General features: G+C 35.2%; 1 non-coding gene across 1 annotated transcript; it reads left to right on the forward strand.

Moving 5' to 3' along the window:
- The first annotated feature begins 1,682 nt into the window (after window positions 1-1,682).
- Window positions 1,683-1,754, forward strand: TRNAC-ACA. Its single transcript has one exon. It is a non-coding gene; the product is annotated as a tRNA-Cys (tRNA).
- Window positions 1,755-17,548: the final 15,794 nt, after the last annotated feature.

Below are 17,548 nucleotides of genomic sequence, written 5' to 3' on the forward strand. Positions count from 1 at the left end.
AGAGATTTCCATAAAAACATCTATTTCTGCTTTACTGACTATGCCAAAGCCTTTGACTGTGTGGATCACAATAAACTGTGGAAAATTCTGAAAGAGATGGGAATATCAGACCACCCGACCTGCTTCTTGAGAAATCTGTATGCAGGTCAGTAAGCAACAGTTAGAACTGGACATGGAACAACAGACTGGTTCCAAATAGGAAAAGGAGTATATCAAGTCTGTACATTGTCACCCTGCTTATTTAACTTATATGCAGAGTACATCGTGAGAAACGCTGGGCTGGATGAAGCACGAGCTGGAATCAAGTTTGCCAGGAGAAATATCAATAACCTCAGATATGCAGATGACACCACCCTTATGGCAGAAAGTGAAGAAGAACTAAACAGCCTCTGGATGAAAGTGAAAGCTGCTGCTGCTGCTGCTAAGTCGAATCAGTTGTGTCCAACTCTGTGTGACCACACAGACAGCAGCCTACCAGGATCCTCTGTCCCTGGGATTCTCCAGGCAAGAACACTGGAGTGGCTCGCCATTTCTTTCTCCAATGCATGCATGCATGCTAAGTCGCTTCAGTCATGTCTGACTCTGTGCGACCCTGTAGACGGCAGGAAAGTGAGAGGAGAGTGAAAAAGTTGGCTTAAAGTTCGACATTCAGAAAACACAGATCATGGCATCTGGTCCCATTACTTCATGGCAAATGATGGAGAAACAGTGGAAACTGGCAGTATTTATTTTTGGGGTCTCCAAAATTACTGCAGATGGTGCCTACAGCCATGAAATTAACTGATGCTTATTCCTTGGAAGAAAAGTTATGACCATCCTCGTCAGTATATTAAAAAGCAGAGATGTTACTTTGCCAACAAAGGTCCGTCTAGTCAAGGCTATTTTTTTTTCCAGTAGTCATGTATGAGTGTGAGAGTTGGACTATAAAGAAAGCTGAGCACCAAATAATTGATGCGTTTGACCTATGGTTTGGAGAAGACACTTAAAAGTCCCTTGAACTGCAAGGAGATCAAAACAGTCAATCCTAAAGGAAATCAGTCCTGAATATTCATTGGAAGGACTGATTTTGAAGCTGAAACTCCAATACTTTGGCCACCTGATACGAAGAACTGACTCATTGGAAAAGACCCTGATGCTGGGAAAGATTGAAGGTGGGAGGAGAAAGGGATGACAGAGGATGAGATGGCTGGATGGCATCACCGACTCAGTGGACATGAGTTTGAGTAAACTCTGGGAGTTGGTGATGGACAGGGAGCCCTGGCGTGCTGCTGTACATGGGATTGCAAAGAGCTGGACTAGACTGAGCGACTGAACTGAACTGAATTGGACTACAAGGAGATCAAACTAGTCAATTCTAAAGGAAATGAACCATGAATATTCAATGGAAGTTCTGATGCTGAAGCTCCAATACTTTGGCCACGTGATGTAAAGAGCTAACTCATTATAAAAGATCCTGATACTGGGAAAGACTGAGAATAGGAAGTGAAGAGGGTGACAGAGGATGATATGGCTAACTGGCATCATAGGCTCAATTGACATGAGTTTGAGCAAACTCCAGGAGACAATGAAGGACAGGGAAGCCTGGTGTGTTGCAGTCCATGGTATCTCAGATTCAAACAGAACTGAGAGACTGAACAACTAATATACTAATGTGCTTGATATTTAATATTGCTGATGTGACTTCCCTGGTGGCTCAGATGGTAAAGCGTCTGCCTACAGTGCAGGAGACCCGGGTTCAATCCCTGGGTGGGGAAGATCTCCTGGAGAAGGAAATGGCAACCCACTCCAGTCTTCATGCCTGGAAAATCCCCTGGATGGAGGAGCCTGGTGGGCTATACAGTCCATGGGGTCGTAAAGAGTTGGACACTTCACTTTAATGTGATTCAGTATGCTAATATGCACAGAATCGTATCAGAATTTTCCCAAATTTACTTATTTACAGCTTTTATTTTTCCATGGAGCACATTATTCCATAGTATATTCTTTGGGAAGCTTTGTCTAGAATTCTGGGAATAAAAATGAGTAATAGGCAAATATGGACCATATTCTAGAGGTAGAAGAGATATTGAAAACAGACGGTGTGAAAGGTGAGGGCGAGATTAGGGCTCTGACTCCTATGAATTTGTTTTGAAATGTGAACAGGAAATGTGAAATATATTTGTGTGTGTATATATTCATAAGTTGTACAATCGTACCACTGATGAATTTGGAGATATGCAAACATCCATGATACCACCACCACAATCAAGTTAACACACATATCTAGCACCTCCCAAAGTCTCCTGTGACCTTTTAGCTTTTTGTTTATTTCTGTGTAAGAACATAAGAACTCCCTCTTATATTCTGAAGTACCCAATACTGTAATGTAACTACAGGTAAGATATGGTATAACAGATCTCTAGAAATAATTCATCAGTATATTTGAAACATTATACTCATGAAAAAAAACAACTCCCACTTCCTCCAACACCTTATATCTGTCAACCAGTATTGTATTCTCTGCTTCTATGAGTTTGAGTATTTTAGATTCCCAAGTAAATGGAATCAATGGGTTTATATACAAAAGAATATCAAGGAGCTGTCTGGCCTCTCTTGTTCACTGAAACTCTATTCACAATAGTCAAGATAAGAATCCATGTGCCCATTGACAAATGAATGGTAAAGAAAATGGGATATTATTCAACCTTAAAAAAAGAAGGAAACTCTGCCATTTGTGACAGCATGCATAAACCTAGAGGACATTAATGAATGAAATAAGTCAGTCACAGGCATTGTCTAACAAGTTCCTCAGTTGTTGTGTATATATCAGATTGTGAGATCCACTCAGCTAAATTAATCCAAATAACTAACAAAATGTAAAGAGATTATTATTTTTTTTCATTTTCAACAAGATTATATAGAAAATTTATGTGTTATATTTAAAAAGTCAAGCCTATAAAATATATTCAGTACTTAATAATATTTTAATTAATTAGATGGATGGTCTAGTTTGCCAGCTGAGTGATGTCCCATGGCAGACTCAATAATATATAAGATTTGAATCTTTAAGTCACATTTCTAAAATGGTTTCAAGTTTGTGATAGAAACTTTATTCGTCCAATCTTGCATATGTTTTCAACATGTTATATAATATAAACAGATCATCTTCCCAGGGGCTGAATAGTTGGTGTTGAATTTTCATCCTGATCCCTCAGATCCTCTCCACCTTTGCTCCTCTGATCTTATCACAGACAACTTCATTCTTCATTCCCTTCACTTCCTCATGGCTGCTTATTAATTATTGCTTTTGATAACATGTAACTTTGTTAATCATGCCTAGTATCATCCATGATATTTTTGTTTCTGCATGTTTATCACCATACAGTGTCAATTCCTTTATTCACAATAAAGAATATGATTTGGCCCAAATAACTACAGACACTCTTTTTTTTTTTTCCCCCTAGTCTCTACCCATCCTGTAATCCACTCAACTATGACTGTGATTTACATGACAACCAATATACTTACCAGTGTACAGAGACCTGCTAGGCTGGTTTTTCAACAGCAGATAGTGGTTCAAGTAGTTTCCTTAAAAAATAAAAGTCTGGGCCTGTTAAAGGTTTTTGAAGGAGAAAATAAGAACAAAACAAAAATCTCTAGTACATGAGGATGAATTTATACATGCAATTCCGTGTAACTCAACAAAGCAATGATACCTTTATGGAAAGATAGTTTGCTGTTTAGAACAAGGTATTATATGCATATTTATATATATATCATGAAGGTGTAAAAGCCAAACTCAAATCATCATGGATATATACAAATACATGAAATGCTTAGGACATAATTTCACATTCTTAGTGAGAAGCATTTCTCAGTATAAAAGAAATTCAATAAAAATGGCAAGAACTAAGAAAAGAGGTATCAATTCAGAGACCCAATATAATTTACACAAATAATTGTTACTTTTCACATAATATCTATTAAAATTAGCTAAGCATGTTTGCTTTCTGAATAAACTGTTGGTGAATGGACTATTAAAAGTTGTACATCTAAAATACATTACTGAATCAAAATGTAAAAATTATAATCATAGAATTTTTGTATTTATGAACTTATTTAGCAAAGGAAAAGACTTTTTCATAGTTATTCTTTTAATCTCAGTCTTTTTGTGCTCCTAATATTCCAGATGAAATTAAGTTTAAAGTTTCAGTGTATAGCAATATAATTTTCATGTGTGTGCTTTTGTAGAGAAATAAGCTTCTAGACTAAGAAATCAATAGTTGTTACTTAGTGTTAGCCTGAAACTTTTGCTTTCCATTTCCATTTTCAATTACGTTAGATATTTTATTAAGTTAAAAGCAATTCATAGATGGTTACATATTGACAGTAGCTATATTTGAACAGACTATATATTTGATCAAGGAATAAATTCCTAATGGATTGAAGCTGAAGTTTTGTAATTAGTAAATACCAATTCTGTTACTGAGTGTATATTAAAATCTCTAAAAAGTCTATTTGTCAATTATAAGATAATTCCTTCTTTTAGGGAAAAATGCAATGTTACTTTCTATCAGTTTTGTAACACAGTATGCTCAGTGATTAGTTTCTTAGTTTAAAACTTGTATTTCAAGAAATTTCATCACTAATATTGTAATTTCTTAAATTGAATGTGAACAAATGTTGATTCTGAAAAGCAAAAAAATAATGTTTTAAAGTTTTATCTTGATTAATATAAATTCTTTAATTGAGAAGCCACAAACTCCCTCACCCACACAATTATTTTGTTCTTTTTTCTTTCACATCAAACTTTCCATAAATTACGGAGCTCTTTCTGTTTTTTCAATTACATCGAAGAGTTTCTATTGATTATCCTACAGAGACAGTCCTTTTTCCTTTAGTCTTCATTACTGACATCTCTTACAAAATACATAAGCTTTCTAATTCTTTAAGTTTTAGTTAAAAAATAATTTATTTCCTTTAATGTCATCTTACTTAATGACATTGAGATATACCACTTTATTAAAATGTTCATTAGCCTTGAAAGTATGTTTCAAATAAGAGAAGATTACTCACACCATACACTAAAATATAACAAATACTTATAGAGAACAAATAAAGAATTGGCAGAAACTAACTCCTTCAATCCAATCCAATTTCAGTAATACAAAATATTCACTATAAACTGCACTAAAGTAAGAACAAATTTTTCTTGTATTTTTAGAACCTAAAAAAGAATCTGGAACATAATTCTCAAATATCATTATTGAAAGAATTCTTGCATTTATAGTATGTTTAAAGAAAATAATATTTTCTTTGCAGTCTAAATACAGTCAATGTTAATTTTTCTTCTTTCTCAGTTACGCTCTCTCTTTTAATCTCTTCCAGAGACAACTCCTCCCAGAAATAATGTTTTACCAGCTCTCAGGGCATCCTTCAATCCAGTCAAATTGACACATAAATGTAACCACAGCAGCAACTATCTACATTTTGCTATAATCTAAATGTGCAAATATTTCAAGTAACCCAGAAATTAAAATTCTCTCTACTGAATAGTAATGAAAGGATATACAAGAGCTGATTTAAGAGTATATCATCTTAGTCAAATTTTTTTTTAAAAAAACTAGGAAATTCCATGCAAACTCTCTGCCAATGGGAAAAACACAACTGGCTTTCAAAAAATTTAGGTGCTTCATCCAAAGCTGTTTTATTATTACTATTTTACATTTCCAATAAAAATTCTGACATAACTGACTAGCTAGATGATTTCTAAAGATTCTGTAATGGTAATGTGGATTAGAATACAAAATACATCCACAAAGATACATTTCATTCAGTATGACAGAAAGCGCTTTGGAATCAGTTTTCTATTTTGCAACACTGATGTTATAAATAATGTGTCCATATGTGCTCTTCTGGCCTGTTTTACTTGTTTGTATATCTTTTGCTGTTGTTCAGACAAAGGAATTTTAACCCCATTCTTTTCAATCACTATAAGCCATTTATACATTTTGATATTATTTTTATTGATTTCAGTATTTCCCCAAATCAATGAAACAGTTCAAACTGTAGCCCTAAGAACAAAATTGAATAGTAGGCTATGCCATGAACAGCCGTGACCAGAGTAGGCTTTGATTTCACATCAATTTTCCTTCACCACAAATGTAATTTGGGGATACATACTGCTTTGAAAATTCAGTGAAAGATTTTAAAGTGCTTGTACCAATAACAACTGAATATACTTCGTGCCAAATACAATTAACAATTTGCTAGTTGTCATTTCATTTTTAACATCTTCTCTGGAATTGAATATATGAAAGCCTGCTCTCTATTCCACCAGCCTTTGGTTGAAATGATCATTTGGAAATTACTGAGCTTTCTCTCCCTAAGAATGGTTTGCACTTTCACTTAGGCAGATTTACCTCCTTATACATTTCACTTTCTTAAATACTACCATTTCTTACAATTCAGCTCAAAGCCTAGGTTCTCCCCCAAAGACTTCCTTTATACAATCTTTAATTTACCTAAAAATAGCACAGAAAAAAATGTGACATATACATTTTTGGGGTAACTATTTTCCTAATGAAGATTAACTTCTAATATCTAGATAAGTCACACTAATTATGACTCACAAATTAAAAGTTTGGAAGTGTAAGAGATATGAGAGTTACATTCAATTTTCATTGTGTGTTTTATAGTTTATTCAACCTATATACATTTTTAAGATATTTCAGTTCTTTCTGGTCATTTGAAATTAAAAATAATGTTTATGTGTATGTCAGTTTACATACTTAATGACTCATAAGTGAGATGTACTGTTAGAAGATAATTGGTGAGTCAAAGTTTTCATTTACATGTTGTTTTGTTAGATACTGTTGTTTTTGTTGATCCCTGGGTCAGGAATATCCCCTGGAGGAGGAAATGGCAACCCACTCCTAGAGTTTTGCTTGAAAAATTCTATGGACAGAGGAGACTAGCAGGCTTCAGTCCATGGGGTCGTGAAGAGCTGGACACAACTAAGCAACTAAGCCCAAGTTTTTGTCTCCATTGCAGCTGCATTCATTTGCATCCAGCATAAGAGTTCATGAATCCTAGCAACCTCAAAATAGCATATGTTGTTAAATTTTTGGATATTTCCAAAACTTTAAGTTTAGAAGATAAACCAAAAATGAGACTGTAGTTTAATTTTAAATTACATTTCCGCTTGTGTGAATGAGGTCAAATATTTTTCATAAGTTTAAGAGACACATAACCAAATTTATTTCTTTTTTTGTAAACTGTCCTAATTTGTCTCTTCTGTAAGTTTTTTGCTCTTTATCAACTTTTACAGCACTCTCTACACTAGATATACTAAGCTTTCACCTGTGATATAATTTGCAAATGTAAACATATGCATACACAATATTTTGGCACATTTTTAATGCATTCAAATTATCAGTCTTGTTATTCCCTCAAGATTTTGAGCCACTGTTTTGAAACTATGCTGCATCTCCCAAATATAAAAGAATCTGGAAGACATTTTCTATAAGGAATTGTTTGTCTTCACTTTCACATTTTGATATTTTTAAAATTTAGAATCTACTGTGGTGAATGATGAGATATGTGGAGGCAGCAAATTAGCACAAATGTCCAAAAATCTAAAGAAAAAAAAGGTAAGCAAATTAACTTCCTGTCAATCCTCCCTCTTCTTTCCCCCTTTTTTTGCTTCCTGTCTCTCTCACATCATTCTTTCCTATATTCTTGCTATTTCTTATTTTGCTTCTGAAAGTATTTATGGTGACAAAAACAAATACTATAAAACATAATAGCTCAAATAAAAACAAAAGTAACATAAGAATTTTTAAAAGCTTCATATAACAGCCAGGACATGGAAGCAACCTAGATGTCCAGCAGCAGACGAACGGATAAGAAAGCTGTGGTGCATATACACCATGGAATATTACTCAGCCATTAAAAAGAACACATTTGAATCAGTTCTAATGAGGTGGATGAAACTGGAGCCTATTATACAGAGTGAAGTAAGCCAGAAAGATAAAGACCAATACAGTATACTAACGCATATATATGGAATTTAGAAAGATGGTAACGACAACCCTGTATGCTAGAAAGCAAAAGAGACACAGATGTGTAGAACAGTCTTTTGGACTCTGTGGGAGAGGGCGAGGGTGGGACGGTTTGGGAGAATGGCATTGAAATGTGTACTTTATCATAGGTGAAACGAATCACGAGGCCAGGTTCGATGCAAGATATAGGATGCTCTGGGCTGGTGCACTGGGATGACCCAGAGGGATGGGATGGGGAGGGAAGTGGAGGGGGGTTCAGGATGGGGAACACATGTACACCCGTGGTAGACTCATGTCAATGTATTGCAAAACCAATACAATACTGTAAATTAATTAGCATCCAATTAAAATAAATAAATTTATATTAAAAAATAAAAGCTTCATAAGTATATTGAATTAGAAAATACTGGACAGAAATCACATGGAGCTCTTTAGACAATTATTTAATCAAAGTCACTTGACTACTTAGTGATAAAATTTGAGCCCCATTAACTGTAATTCCAGAAAAACTCCATAAAAAATGTAATTCCTAAAAACTCCACAAAACCACAATATGAACATCTAATCAACCTAATTCAAAACATATAATTAAGGTCAATATTAACACAAAAATAATACTCTTGATAGATAAAAGTATGTTGCATGCTGAAATGTTATATTACAAAGAGTAGTCCTATATGATTTGAAAATCTTCCCATTATATAAATTTTTCTTTTACAAAGATATATATTTGACCAGAGTTAGGCCTAAATATATTTGAAAGATTATCCTTCTCAGTAAAACAATCAAAAAGATTATTTTTCACTTTAGGAGGCTATTTTAGATTATATTTCCAATTAACACATAACAAAATTGACTCAAGAATGGAATAAGCCAAGGTATAATCACTGTATTTGTTTATTCTTAATATTATTTGTTGATGAGGAAACAAAGAGACATTATGGCTAATGATTAAAAAAAAAATTGTGGTTAAAAGAAAATCACTTGAAGAGCAAAGACAAGGTAAAATAGCAATGTAAAAATTATTTTAAGTAGTTCTTTGTTGCTAGGAATATATTTAACCTAATTTGTTTTTTCAGTAGATAAATCACTTAAAATTTTAATTAAACACTTAAGGAGCTATCAGCTTTTACAATTTATTACAACAAAATCAGGTTCACAGGATAGCATTTAATCAGAAGGTTCTGTTCATAGCTCATAACATCATATCAGGGCCAAATTATCAACCTGGTATAAGCTGAATTAAAATAGAAATGATTTTTATAAAGTAGAAATGCTACCTCATTAATCAAGACCAATTAATTTGATTTTAATCATTTTAAATGCATATGATAATTAAGAAATCATAAAGTATCTAAAGATGTAAACATTTGTATAAACTGTTTCCTATGTGAAAAGAACAAATTGGAAAAAGATTATTTTTATAGTATCAGTGAAGTTGCTCCTATGGTTTTGTGTTAGATAAAATTATTTTTCTCTGAAAAAATTGAGTCAATTAATATTTAATTTTTTAAATCTGTAGATTCTTTTTTTTTATTTATTTTTATTAGTTGGAGGCTAATTACTTTATAATATTATAGTGGATTTTGTCATACACTGACATGAATCAGCCACTTTTTGCCATTTTATGAACTATATAGCCTGCCAGATTTCTCTATCCATGGGATTCTCCAAGCAAGAATACCAGAGTGAGTTGCCATTTCTTTCTCCAGGGGGTCTTCCCAACCCAGAGATTAAACCCGTGTTTCTTATGTCTCATGCATTGGCAGGTGGGTTCTGTATATAAATATGTATGTGTATATTTTCATCTATATGTCTATGTTCTTTAATTAATGTTTTGTTTTTTGGCTTGTGAGATAAAACACATCCTCAGAAAATTCTTTCCATAGTAGAATATGTAAAAATCCTCATATATTTTTTACTAATCATTCTGGGATTTTATTTTCAATGTTCAAAATTTTATCCTTTCTGAATTTATTTCTGTAAGAAGTGAGGTAGACATCACCTTTCCTTTTTTACCCCCAAGTGGGAAAATGCTACTATCTAGGTTTTCCAAATGCTAAAATGAATCATTTCCTTTTGATGTAAAATGATATAAGACAATACAATATAAAATACAAGACAGTGTAACATATTAAGCATCATATATATTAGATTGTCTTCATTATTTCATTGATTGGTTTCTCTCTTCTTGGGCCACTGCCACATGGATTTAATAAACTTCTAAGGAAATAATAATAAAGAACCTGCCTGCCAATGCAGGATATATGAGACTCAGGTTTGATCCCTGGGTCGGGAAAATCCCCTGGAAGAGGCCATGGCAATCAACTCACGTATTCTTGCCTGGAGAATCCCATGGACAGAAGAGCCCTGTGGGTTATGTCCATAGCACTGCAGAGTCAGACATGACTGAAGTGACTTAACACACAATTATATATTAGGTCTAGACACCCTTTAATAATTCAATTTTTCAGTATTTTCAGGGTCAATTTTCCTAATATTTTATATCAACTCTAGAATCATTGTGTCTAGTATTCAAAGTGAACAAACACCAAGTGAGATCCAGGCTCACAAAACCAATTGACTGAACCCAGTCTAACAGTCAACCATTTACATGTGAGGTAAATTAATGGTTGATATTTTAACCAATTCTAACTTTGGGGATGATTTATTACATCACTGGCTACTTGATAGTAGAGGATGTGATATTTGAACTTAGCATTTAATAACATTTGGAAGTGTGATTTCTGAAGGCATATCATATCATGTAACTAACTATTCATTATGTTTTAAATTATGTAAGGGTCCTTTAAAATGAACTCATTTCACATATAATAATATCATCTTTGTTTTTTCTGTTTGTATTTAAACTTCTTAACTTCTAACCAGGAATCTTAGTTTTCTCTTTAAGGAAGAGTTAAGGCATGTAAAGTGAAAAATGATAGTTCAGAGGCTAGTATATAATAGACACTTATAGAATTCCTTCCTTCAACCAGTTCCAGGAAGGATGCTTTCTCTCAATTGTGAAACCTATTACTAAAGCAATATCATTCATTTTTCTAGATAATATTCTTCTCTGACTTAATTATTTTATTAATTCAGGTTATTAGCTATTTGATTCAGAAACTGTCCAGAGATCGGTGTATTTGTTTGGATTCTGACCCCCAACAAAATAAAATTAAAGCAGATTTTTCTTCTGATTAAATACTAAGAATTAGTAAAGTTGCTGCTTTCTCAGTTGATTTACTAATTGACTTCAGTTAGAAGTTTTACTGAGATGAGTAATGACTGTACAATTGACCTCAAAGTAAAAGCAAAGGCAAAGACAAAGGAATAAAAGTAAAATCTTTTCTTCTTTTTCACTGTTAACTTGAGGTCAGTCAGGCAATGCAAATGTTGGACTTTTAATGTATAAAACAAAATTCCACCTCAGAAACAATTTTTTTAAGTAATCAATCTATCAAGAAGATGAGCAAAATAAAGTCTGATTTTCATATTTTTTAAGAATTTGCTAAGGGGATAACATGTATACATACATAGCTCAGTTGGTAAAGAATCTGCCTTCAATGCATAAGACCCAGGTTCGATACCTGGCTCGGGAAGATCCCCTGGAGAATGAAATGGCAACACACTCCAGTATTCTTGCCTGAAGAATCCCATGGACAGAGTTGCCTGGCAGGCTATAGTCCATGGGGTCGCAAGAGTCGGGCACGACTTAGCGACTAAAGAGAGAAAGAAAGAGAGATATAAAAAGAAATAAAGCAAAGATAAAATTCATTCACTTTTAAATACCCAAGTCTTAACTCTGACAAAGACTTGGTTTCATGTTAAAAAAAAAAAAAAGATTAATGACTGACTAAATAAGTAAATTGAGTAAACAACGTTGAGCTTTTCTTTAGAAATACATCTTGTGCTGTGCCTCAGAGAAGTAACCATATTTAATGAGTTAGTAAGAAAACTTAAATATAGAATAGAATTATTTTTGAAGAGATAATTTTACTTGATTAAAGAAGATGATTGGCTCTACGCTTGGAGTTTACTCTGATGGGGTAGAATAGTGACAGCCACATTTAGAGAAACCCTTCCCAGAAACCCGACATCCAGGTGTAATACACACACAGGATAGCCCCGAAGCCATGCTGACTGTGCCCCCTTAAGGAGATCAAACTGTGGCATCTTTGGGAAAAGGAGACTGAAATTAATCTGTGCCTACCAACTGCCTATGGCTGGCTTTCCAGTGGTAACAGGCACCCAGGGACAGTGATGACCTGTGGACGAGAAGGAGCCTTGGCAGCCTTGCCTACTATTATCACCAGTTGGCTGGACTCTTGACACTTGTACAAGGCAGCAGAGGCTATCCCAGGGCTTCCGTGAGACTTGAGGGGAAGTAATTGCTTTGTATTTCCAGGCCGTGGATATAAAATCCTGGGCTTCGCTGATGGCTCAGCAGTAAAGAATTCGTCTGCAATGCAGGAGAAGCGGATTAGATCCATGAGTTGGGAAGATCCCCAGAGGAGACAATGGCAGCCCACTCTAGTATTCTTGCCTGGAAAATCCCATGGACAGAAGAGCCTGGTGGGCTAGTATCCATGGGGTTGCAAAGAGTCAGACATGACTGAGTGACTCCTCAGGGATCCATGAGTAATAAACTAAATCTAACATCTCTTTTTCCTTTTCCTTTGTGCTTAGCCTAGTTTTGCTTGCTCACAGGGGGCTGTGTTTAGAGGCCGTGAGCCCCATGCTTCCAACCAGAGTCCCTGCTGCTAAGCAGCTGCACAGATGCCTCAGCTCAGCAGGCTGTGTGCAGAAGCACTGGGCCTGACTTCATGATTCAAGACGGCTGCAAGCTGTGTGCAGAGAAAGCGTGCCTCGCATTGCAGGCTGAAGCCTTGAGCAGTGCCGCTGTGCCAACCCCTGGGGAACCCCACCCCTTCCCCACCGAAGGGACCCCTACAAAGCAGCCCCGACCACCCCCTGTTGGAGAGCACATGGACTCTAGGGCAGGAGCTCTCACATACCCATGACTTGATCAAGGCATGAAACTTGCCTTTGCTTCTGAACTAAACTCAGTCCTGTTCTTTGGCCTCAATGACACTGGCAGAAGGACTCTTGCAGGGCCCTGACTCGGGAAGGTTTGTAACATTCCTTACTTTGCAAAAAAAACATGCTGTTGCTGTTGTTGTTGATGGGTCGCTCAGCTGTGTCTGACTCTTTGTGACCCCATGGACTGCAGCGCCCCAGGCTTCCCTGTCCTTCACTATTTCCTGGCGTTTGCTCAAACACATGTCCATTGACTTGATGATGCCATCTAACCATGTCATCCCCTGTCACCCCTTCTCCTGCTCTCAATAATTTCCAGCATCAGGGTCTTTTCCAATGAGTCAGTTCTTCACATCAGGTGGCCAAAGTACTGGAGCTTCAGCTTCAGCATCAGTCCTTCCAATGAATGTGCTTAGTAGCTCAGTCATGTTGGACTCTCTGCAAACCTGTGGCCTGCAGTCAGTTAGGCTCCTCTGTCCATTGGAATACTTCAGGCAAGAATACTGGAGTGTGAAACCATGCCCTCCTCCAGGGGATCTTTCCAACGCAGGGATCAAACCCAGGTCTCCCATGCTGCAGGTGGATTCTTAACCAACTAAGCCCCAGAGAAGTCCAAGAATACTGGAATGTGTAACCCACCCTTTCTACTGGGATCTTCCTGATCCAGGAATTGAACCAGGGTCTCCTGCATTGAAGGCAGATTCTTTACCAGCTGAGCTACCAAGGAATATTCAGGGTTGATTTCCTTTAGGATGCACAGATTTTATCTCCTTGTAGTCCAAGGGACTCTCAAGAGTCTTCTCCAGCACCATAGTTCAAAAACAGCAATTCTTTGGTGCTCAGCCTTCTTTATGGTCCAGCTCTCGCATCCGTACATGACTACTGGAAAAACCACAGCTCTGACTAGTCAGACCTTTGTTGGCAAAATGTTGTCTCTGCTTTTTAATATGCTGTATAGGTTTTTCATAGTTTTTCTTCCAAGAAGCAAGAGTCTTTTAATTTCATGGCTGAAGTAACCATCTATAGTGATTTTGGAGCTCAAGATTATGAAGCCTGTCACTATTTCCATTTTTTGCCTATCTGTTTGCCAAGAAGTGATGGGACCAGAGGCCATGATCTTTGCTTTTTGAATGTTGAGTTTTAACCAAATTTTTCACTTTCTTCTTTCACCTTCATCACATCCTTTGAATGCAATTAACTTATCATTAACTCTCATCCATAAGCCTGCAATGCAATGTAACCATCTTGTAAATACTGATTTCATATTTCCAGTATAGCTGTAATATGCTTCAGCTTACCTTTACTTTGGGTTCTTTTTACACTTAAAGAATAAAATGTATTTACAAAACTGAAACAGACTCACAGACTTGGAAAAAGAACTTATGGTTACCAGGAGGGATAGACTGGGAGTCCAGAATTAACATGTACCTGTAACTGTTATATTTAAAGTAGATACAGTAAGTCCCTGTATAGCACAGGGAACTCTGCTCAATATTCTGTAATAACTTGAATGTGAAAATAACTTGAAAAAGGATAGATACAATAACTGAATCACTGCTGTACATCTGAAATTAACACAACATTGTTAAGGAACTATACTGTAATATAATATAAACTTTTAATGAATCATAATTTTGTAGAGAAGAGAATGGCCAGTCTCTTTGCTGTAAAACTGCAAAAATGTTTCATATTTTATTTATTTTATATTTATTTATTTATTTATTTTTTATTAGTTGGAGGCTAATTACTTCACAACATTTCAGTGGGTTTTGTCATACATTGATATGAATCAGCCATAGATTTACACGTATTCCCCATCCCGATCCCCCCTCCCACCTCCCTCTCCACCCGATTCCTCTGGGTCTTCCCAGTGCACCAGGCCCGAGCACTTGTCTCATGCATCCCACCTGGGCTGGTGATCTGTTTCACCATAGATAGTATACATGCTGTTCTTTTGAAATATCCCACCCTCATCTTCTCCCACAGAGTTCAAAAGTCTGTTCTGTATTTCTGTGTCTCTTTTTCTGTTTTGCATATAGGGTTATCATTACCATCTTTCTAAATTCCATATATATGTGTTAGTATGCTGTAATGTTCTTTATCTTTCTGGCTTACTTCACTCTGTATAATGGGCTCCAGCTTCATCCATCTCATTAGGACTGGTTCAAATGAATTCTTTTTAATGGCTGAGTAATATTCCATGGTGTATATGTACCACAGCTTCCTTATCCATTCATCTGCTGATGGGCATCTAGGTTGCTTCCATGTCCTGGCTATTATAAACAGTGCTGCGATGAACATTGGGGTGCACGTGTCTCTTTCAGATCTGGTTTCCTCAGTGTGTATGCCCAGAAGTGGGATTGCTGGGTCATATGGCAGTTCTATTTCCAGTTTTTTAAGAAATCTCCACACTGTTTTCCATAGCGGCTGTACTAGTTTGCATTCCCACCAACAGTGTAAGAGGGTTCCCTTTTCTCCACACCCTCTCCAGCATTTATTGCTTGTAGACTTTTGGATAGCAGCCATCCTGACTGGCGTGTAATGGTACCTCACTGTGGTTTTGATTTGCATTTCTCTAATAATGAGTGATTTAACTCTCAGATCAAGTATTTTTTTCACTTCTAAATCATGAATTTATTTATAGTCCCTTTTGTGCACATACCTACCTTCAACATTTGTTCTCTATTGAACAGTATCAAGTAAATTTTTGTTACCCTAAAAGCTAATTTTGTCACATATGTTTTTGGCACAATAGAACCATTGAGAATTATTTTGCAAATATTATGAAAGTCTTCCTATTGCATAACTTACTGAATGAGACTTTTTTCTTTTCTTAGAAGTGCACTGTCCATTTACTATTTTTTAACATGATTTTTATTCTATATTGAGATACAGTTGATTCACAGTGCTGGGTTAGTTTCAAGTGCATGGCAAACTGATTCAGTTATACATATACATAAATACATTCTTTTTCAGATTCTTTTCCCATGTAGATTATTACAGAATACTGAGTAGAGTTGTCTGTGCTACACAGTAGGTCCTTGCTGATTATCTATTTTATATATAGTGGCGTGTTTATTTTAATCTGAAACTTTTAATTTATCCCTCCCTCACACCTTTCCCCTTTGGTAACCATAGGTCTTTTTTGAAGTCTGAGAATCTGTCTTGTAAATAAGTTTGTTTGTATCATTTTTTAAAGATTACACATATAAGTGACATTATATGATATTGGCTTTTCTCTATTTGATTTACTTCATTCAGTATGGCAATCTCTATGTCCATCCATGTTGCTGAGAATTGCAATATTTCACTCTTTTTTATGGCTAAGTAACATTCCTTTCTGTATATATATATATATATATATATATATATATATATATATATATATATATATACCACATCTTTATCATCTGTAGTTGGACGTTTAGGCTGCTTCCATGTCTCAGCTATTGTAAACTGGTCTGCAATGATCACTGGGGTGCATGTATGTTGATGAAGTACAGTTTTCTCTGGATATATGCCCAGGCATGAGATTGCTGGATATGGTAGCTCTATTTTTAGTTTTTTAAGGAACATCCATACTGTTCTTCACAGTAGCTATACCAATTTAGGATTCCCTTTTCTCCACACCCTCTCCAGCATTTATTGTCTGCAGATTTTTTGATGACGATTTGCATTTACCAAATAATCAGCAATGTTGACCACCTTTTCATGTGCTTTTTGGCCATTTGTATGTCTTCTTTGGAGAAATGAAATAAATACTAATTCTTGAGTACAAAAAACAATCAATTAATATTATAGAAAGAGGCATACTCTGAGATTGTGCTTATATGACCAATTTCACCATCATCATTAGAGATTAGAGATTAGTGTGCGGCTCTCTGTCGTTTTGCATTCATCTTATAATTTGTCTAATAACTGTGATAAATCTTCTTCTGTCAATTTTCTTCTCTTTGCTATTATGAAAGAAAATGAATATCTGAAGCCTAAAATATTAAATTCTACAAATAATATCTCCAGAGTTCTTTTATATCTTTTTTGAAAGCTAATGTAATTTTTTTTGGCAATACAGCTAGAAAAACTAAGGATAATGAAAAAGTGATCATTTACTTCAGCATTGTTTCACATTCTAGGCAATTCTATATTTTCATTCTGTCTTCCTTTTAGCATAGTTGGTATAACTGCTGAGTAGTAAGAAGATAATTCCTATGATGATTAAACATCAAAATTTTAATACACAGAAAATACTACTATAAAAATGTTATTCTGTATCTTATATTTTACAAAAATCATCCAATGGTGGCAACTGTAATGTAGAATACATTTTACATTCTATTTAAAGATGTATTCTTTTCTTTTTTTTCAGAATCTCTAAGAATAAAAAACAAAGATGCTAAAATACTAATGCTTACAAGTACTCAGAAAAAAAGTCAAGAACTAAAATTGGATTCAACTGACCTTGACTG

The sequence above is a fragment of the Cervus canadensis genome, chromosome 19 (genome assembly GCF_019320065.1).
Source record: "Cervus canadensis isolate Bull #8, Minnesota chromosome 19, ASM1932006v1, whole genome shotgun sequence".
Classification (NCBI taxonomy): Eukaryota; Metazoa; Chordata; class Mammalia; order Artiodactyla; family Cervidae; genus Cervus; species Cervus canadensis.